We start from the raw sequence: 8,264 nt of genomic DNA, 5'->3' as shown, positions 1-8,264 counted from the left end.
CAGCAAATGAACAACAAAGTGTTATGTCGCGGGCGATTCTGACCAACTTGCTGCACGAAGTGACTCGCAGTCGGTGTCCCTTTCGGATATAAGAGTCCTCGGGAAATACGCTTTCGAACTAAATTGACATGCCACAATAACTAGGAATACTAATTTACAATCAATGACATATATGAAATATAGAATTTAATAAGAATACTACATCCTAGATTGATCAAGAAATTGAAATGTTTTCCATATTTGAATATGGCTTAAAAGCAAACAACAATAATGATAATGAAAACAATAAAGTACGTATTGGCAAGAATGTTCTGTTAGCGTCCTTAGTCTATATTTAAATATCCGGTTGGTGGATAGGGAGGCCCAAGGACTACGTGGCATGCTTAAGGACTACGTATTATGGCCTAAAGACTACGTATAACATGTATGTGATTACTGTATTCTGGATCACGTGTTGGATTCGTGATTTACAGTTGCCATCCTCCCAGATAAGAGCTCACATTTCATATCGTCACACCATCTTAGTATTTATCATATTGTGCTATACAGCGCAGGAAAGGAGTAACATTCATGGGTCTTGTCTCCTACTTTCTAAACTGTCAGGAAATAGATTTAATTTGGAAGTGGGTAGAAACAATTTCACCAACCGTGTAGTTAATGAATGGAATAAACTTCATGCAGAGGCAGTGCAATGTAGTTCAGTTTGAAGCTTTAAGATTCGTTTAGATAAACACCTAAGATGCTGTAATGACTGCCATTTATTTTATATTATTTGTTTATTTGTTTGTTATTATTTGTTTGTTTGTTATTATTTGCTTGATTTTATTTATTATTAGTTATCTGTCAATTTACTATTATTTGCTATTTACCTGTTTATTATTTAACTATACCTATGTATTTATTTATTTTATCTATTATTATTTATATTATTATAATTCTTATCTATTTTTCTTTAATTTATGAATCATTATTACATTTTCCCGCATCCGACCTAGTTATGGACCAAAAGGTCTCCTGTCGGCATGCTTCGCCTGTTGTAATCCTTTGTAAATTAATTTCTGGTTTCAACTTGAGCTATATTTCCCTATTCTCTAGTCATCCTACTTAGGTTCAGATTCATACGTTGTTACAGCTTGGGATATATTGCCTTCTATACTATTCCAGTCGTTTATGCATCTGTGTGTGTGTGTGTGTGTGTGTGTGTGTGTGTGTGTGTGTGTGTGTGTGTGTGTGTGTGTGTGTGTGTGTGTGTGTGTGTGTGTGTGTGTGTGTGTGTGTGTGTGTGTGTGTGTGTGTGTGTGTGTGTGTGTGTGTGTGTGTGTGTGTGTGTGTGTGTGTGTGTGTGTGTGTGTGTGTGTGTGTGTGTGTGTGTGTGTGTGTGTGTGTGTGTGTGTGTGTGTGTGTGTGTGTGTGTGTAAATATAAGTACGTGTAAGTGCAAGTGTAGATATAAGTGTAAGTATATGTGTATGTGGAAGTATAGTGTGTGCCTGTGTGCGCGTGTACATATGTGTTTATTGCTGTGTTAGTATGTACATCGTGCATGTGCTTCTGTGTTGAAGTGTAAGTGTGTTTGTGCTGTATATGTGTATATGCGCGCGTGTCTAATTGTGTGTATATGTATATGTTTTTGTGTGTATGATTGTGCTTGTTCAAATATGAGTGTGTACGTGTGTGTGTGTGCACTTCACCATGATCTTGAATCACGTGTTGGACTCGGGATCGACAGCGACTACCCTCTCGGAAGAGAGCTCAGAGCTCATATATGACCGATCTAAGGGTAATGATGTGACCTTACACGCACACACACACACACACACACACACCCAACTCTCCGAAATTATTTCAGCCCTGGGCGGGATTCGAACTCGGACCACTGTAGCAGCGGTTACAAAACGTTACCACTGCGTGCGTGCGTGCGTGTGCGTGTGTGTGTGTGTGTGTAAGTGCATGTGTGTGTATGTGTATGTTTGTGTTCGTGTAAGTTTTGTTAGCGTCCTTAGTCTATATTTACTCGTAGATATCCGGTGTGTGTGTGTGTGTGTGTGTGTGTGTGTGTGTGTGTGTGTGTGTGTGTGTGTGTGTGTGTGTGTGTGTGTGTGTGTGTGTGTGTGTGTGTGTGTATGTGTGTGTGTTCGTATTTGTCGGTATGTGTCTGCATGTGTATGTGTGTGTATGTGATTCACCTTGGTCCTCGGACCACGTGCTGGACTCGTGATCGACAGCTATTTCCCTCCCGGAAGAGAGCTCAGAGCTCGTATGACCGATCTATGGGTAATGTGTACATATGTGTGTGCGTGTACGTATGTGTGCGCGCGTGTATTCACTTGTATTCACTTGGTCTTTGGATCACGTGTTGGACTCGTGATCGACAGCTATTTCCCTCCTGGAAGAGAGCTCAGAGCTCGTAGGTCCGATCTATGGGTAATGCTATGACCTTGCACACACACACACCCCCAACTCCCCGCCCACGAGAGTTGGAGTAACACCCCTCAGCGCTGCGATACTGATTTTATTTCAGCCCCGGGCGAGGATCGAACCCGGACCTCCGTAGTGGCTGGCCAGAGCTCTAACCACAGCGCCATGAGAGGCGCACCCAACACCCAACTCCCCGCCCACGAGAGTTGGAGTAACGACTCGAAGCGCAGCGATACTGAAATAATTTCAGCCCTGGGCAGGATTCGAACCCAGTACCCCGGTACCGCCGTACTGACAGTCTGGGACTCTACCAACCGCGCCACCGAGTCGTGTGTGTGTGTGTGTGTGTGTGTGTGTGTGTGTGTGTGTGTGTGTGTGTGTGTGTGTGTGTGTGTGTGTGTGTGTGTGTGTGTGTGTGTGTGTGTGTGTGTGTGTGTGTAATTCACCATGGTCTTGGATCACGTGTTGGACTCGTGATCGACAGCTACCACTCTTCCAGCAGAGAGCTCAGAGCTCATGTATGACCGAACTATGGTTAATGCTGTGACCTCACACACACACACACACACACACACACACACACACACACACACACACACACACACACACACACACACACACACACACACACACACACACACACACACGCACGCACGCACACACACACACACACACACACACACACACACACACACACACACACACACACACACACACACACACACACACACACACACACACACACGACTCGGTGGCGCGGTTGGTAGAATCCCAGACTCTCAGTACGGCGGTACCGGGGTACTGGGTTCGAATCCTGCCCAGGGATGAAATTATTTCAGTATCGCTGCGCTTCGAGTCGTTACTCCAACTCTCGTGGGCGGGGAGTTGGGTGTGTGTAAGGTCATAGCATTACCCATAGCAAGATCTAAGAATATAAGGTCTAACCACTTCCGACCGAATTTCGAGGGAGTTGGCGCAGCGAGCCCGTGAACGTCACCTGGCTGTTCAAAGTGGGGTTAGCGGGTCCTATAGCTGTCAGTTGAAGTTGGTCCGTCGTTCGAAAATGACGTCGCCTTCGCTCGCACCGCTCCACTCAATTAGTTATATTCTGACAAATATTATATAAAATATATATATATAAATATATATAAAATATTATAGTTCCTGTCTATATATATGAATATATAATATATATGATATATAATATATATATATAATATATATAAAATATTATAGTTCCTGTCTTCCTTGGCGTTTCACAGTTTTCTTCAGTGTATCACAAAGAGAAAATGGACGCATCCAAACGACGTCAGAAGCTGCGCAGGACTGCTCCAGCGGTTAGACCTGTTTACTTAGACCTTGACCATAGATTGGTCATACGAGCTCTGAGCTCTCTTCCGGGAGGGAAATAGCTGTCGATCACGAGTCCAACACGTGATCCAAAGACCAAGGTGAATCTCACACACACACACACACACACACACACACACACACACACACACACACACACACACACACACACACACACACACACACACACACACACACACACACACACACACACACACACACACACACACACACACACACACACACACACACACACACGGCGCTGTGGTTAGAGTTATCGCCTGTCACTACGGCGGTCCGGGTTCGATTCCCGCCCAGGGCCGAAATAATTTCAGTATCACTTCGCTGTGGGGTGTTACTCTAACTCTCGTGGGCGGGGAGTTGGGTGTGTGTGTGCGTGTAAAGTCAAAGTGTTACCCAAAGTTTGGTCATACGAGCTCTGAGCTCTCATCCGAGAAGTTAATAACTGTCGATCACGAGTCCAACACGTGATGCAAGACCATGGCGAATCTCTCTCTCTCTCTCTCTCTCTCTCTCTCTCTCTCTCTCTCTCTCTCTCTCACACACACACACACACACACACACACACACACACACACACACACACACACACACACACACACACACACACACACACACACACACACACACACACACACACACACACACACACACACACACACATCAACACCAGGCAGCCTGACTATTCTTCGCTGCAAAACATCCTAGAAAACCTTAAAGCGTGGACCGAAAGCAGCAATGTGACAGTTAACCACAGCAAGACCGTGGTCATGCACGTATGTACATCCAAACAGGCGGTGGCACCTCCTCAACTATCACTAGTAACCCACTCCCTTTAGGTGGTCCCGTCCGCCAAGCTACTTGGCATCACATTAGACGACCACCTTAACTGGAACCAGCACATCAACAACATCATCAGGACAGCCTCATACAAACTCTACATGCTACGCAGATTGAGGTGCCTTGGTACCACCTTCGTACTCCCCACCCTCATGTACACCTCCCCGGCCTGGTCATCATCACTCAACATCACACAGAGGAGTAAATTAGAGAGAGTACAAAGAAGAGCGTGCATAATTATCTAGGGTGGTCAAGTATGAAGAATATGAGCACGCCCTCACCACCCTTAGCCTAACAAGAGTATCAGACAAGCACAGTGAGGCACTGAGTAAGTTTGGACAGGACCTAATGTTCCACCCACGTCACCGTCACTTTCTCCCACCTGACGCCACAACCACCCGCCACGCCACACGATATTCTAACAAAATCCAACCCATCAGACCACCGAGGACTGACCGATACAAGAACAGTGCTATTCCATCCATTGTTCGCACAATAAATTTATTATAAAACTTAGACTAGGCATATCACTCTTATAATTACTGTATTGCATTATTATCAGCGTATCACTGTAAAACTTAGACTAGGCGTATTACTCATAAAAGTACTCTATTGTATTATTGTCAGTGTATCACTGCTATTTCAATAAACCTATTATTATTATTATTATTATTATTATTATTATTATTATTATTATTATTATTATTATTATTATTATTATTATTATTATTATTATTATTATTATTATTATTATTATTATTATCATCATCATCATCATCATCATCATCATCATCATCATCATCATCATCATCATCATCATCATCATCATCATCATCATCATCATCATCATCATCATTATTATTATTATTATTATTATTATTATTATTATTATTATTATTATTATTATTATTATTATTATTATTATTATTATTATTATTATTATTTACACACACACACACACACACACACACACACACACACACACACACACACACACACACACACACACACACACACACACACACACACACACACACACACACACACACACACACACGGCTCGGTGGCGGATTGGTAAAGCACTGGCCTCACAAGCCAGAGAACCGGGGTTCGATTCCCCGGCCGGGCGGAGATAAGTTGGGTTTGTCTCCTTTCACGTGTAACCCCTGTTCACCTAGCAGTGAGTAGGTACGGGACGTTAGTCAAGGAGTTGTGACCTTGCTGTCCCGGTGTGTGGTGTGTGAGTGGTCTCAGACCTACCCAGAGATCGGCAAATAATGAGCTCTGAGCTCACTGCCGTAGGGTGGTGTCTGGCTGTCTCGACAGAGACTGCAGCAGATCCGAGGTGAAAAGGTGAATACACACACACACACACACACACACACACACACACACACACACACACACACACACACACACACACACACACACACACACACACACACACACACACACACACACACACACACACACACACACACACACACACACACACACACACACACACACACACACACACACGACTCGGTGGCGCGGTTGGTAGAGTCCCCGACTGTCACTACGGCGGCCCGGGTTTGAATCCCGGTCAGGTCTGAAATTATTTCAGTATCGCTGCGCTTCGAGTCGTTACTCCAACTCTCGTGGCCAGGGAGTTGTGTGTGTGTGTGCGTGTAAGGTCACAGCATTACCCATAGATCGATTACACGAGCTCTGAGCTCTCTTTCGTGAGTCCAACACGTGATCCAAAGACCAAAATGAATCACACACACACACACACACACACACACACACACACACACACACACACACACACACACACACACACACACACACACACACACACACACACACACACACACACACACACACACACACACACACACACACACACACACACACACACAACTCTCCGCCAACGAGAGTTGGAGTAACGGCTCGAAGTGGAGCGATACTAAAAATATTTCAGCCCTGGGCGGGATTCGAGCTCGGACCGCTGAGTCAGCAGTTGCTACCACTACGCCATTGAGCCGTGTGTGTGTGTGTGTGTATTCACTTGGTCTTTGGATCACGTGTTAGACTCGTGATCGACAGCTATTTCCCTCCCGGAAGAGAGCTCAGAGCTCGTATGACCAATCTTTGGGTAACACTCTGACCTTACACGCACACATACACCCAATTCCCCACCCACGAGAGTTGGAATAACGACTCGAAGCGCAGCGATACTGAAATAATTTCAGCCCTGGGCAGGATTCGAACCAGATACCGCTGACACCACCGTACCAACAATCTGGTACTCTATCAACCGCGCCACCGAGTCGTGTGTGTGTGTGTGTGTGTGTGTGTGTGTGTGTGTGTGTGTGTGTGTGTGCTAGTGTGGGAGGAAAAAAAAAACGAAAGGACTGTATATAAGATGTGGGAAATATATCAAAATACGCTCACTAATATGATTCAAACTTACATTCCTTTTAAGGGCAGACGTCCCCCAAATCAGGTTCGCCCAAAGTGGCTCGACAAAGAAACTGAAAAAAGTATTGCTAAAAAGAGACAGGCTTATAAGAAATATAAGTGCTCGGGTGCATCTAATGACTATGAAAGTTATGTATCAATACAGAGAGATTTAAAAAAGACAATAAGAAAAAGAAAACGACAATACGAAATGAACATCGCTGATAAATCCAAAGAGAATCCCAAAGAATTCTATAGTTACATTAGAGATAAAAAGGTTGTTAGGAATCACATTGGTCCACTATTATCTGCTGACGGTCAACTTGAATATTCAAATGAAGGAATGTGTAATATCTTAAACAATTATTTTAGCTCGGTATTCGTAAACGAAACACCTCAAAGTGAATTCCAAACTGAAACCTGTGAAAAGTCTGGGGTAAACTTACTCACTACGGTAAATATAACAAAAGAAAAAATTAAAAGGTGTATAGACAAACTCAAAGTTAATAAAACACCAGGCCCTGACGGTTGGCATCCAAGAATCTTAAAGGAAATGAAAAATGAGATTGTTGTTCCATTAGAAATTATTTTCAAGAAATCCATCATATCCGGAGATGTCCCAAGAGAATGGAAGCTAGCTAACGTTACTCCCATATTCAAAAAAGGTGACAAAAAGAAACCAAATAACTATAGGCCTATTAGTTTGACTTCGATCGTAGGAAAAATAATGGAAACTATCATCAGAGATGATATCGAATATCATTTAGAAAGTAACCGTTTGATAAATGATAGCCAACATGGTTTCAGACGGAAGCGTTCTTGCGTGACTAACTTACTCGAATTCTACAACACAGTTATCTCGAATTATGACAAAAGAAACAATATAGATTTAATATATCTAGACTTTGCAAAAGCTTTTGATACCGTCCCACACGAAAGACTACTTACTAAATTAGCTTTGCATGGAATAAGTGGTAGCCTATTAGGTTGGACTAGTAATTGGTTGAATGGTCGAAAACAGAGAGTTGTTTTAAATGGAAAAACTTCTGGATGGAAAAGTGTTGCAAGTGGAGTTCCTCAGGGTTCCGTTCTTGGGCCACTTCTATTCATAGTATATATAAATGATATAGACCATGGACTAAAATCTACTGTTTCCAAATTTGCTGATGATACAAAACTGTGCGGAGTGGC

This window comes from Oratosquilla oratoria, chromosome 31, assembly GCF_046742065.1.
Source record: "Oratosquilla oratoria isolate Oo_2021 chromosome 31, ASM4674206v1, whole genome shotgun sequence".
In the NCBI taxonomy this organism is placed as follows: Eukaryota; Metazoa; Arthropoda; class Malacostraca; order Stomatopoda; family Squillidae; genus Oratosquilla; species Oratosquilla oratoria.
The sequence above is the reverse complement of the archived record's forward strand: the minus strand, read 5'-3'. Positions refer to the sequence as shown.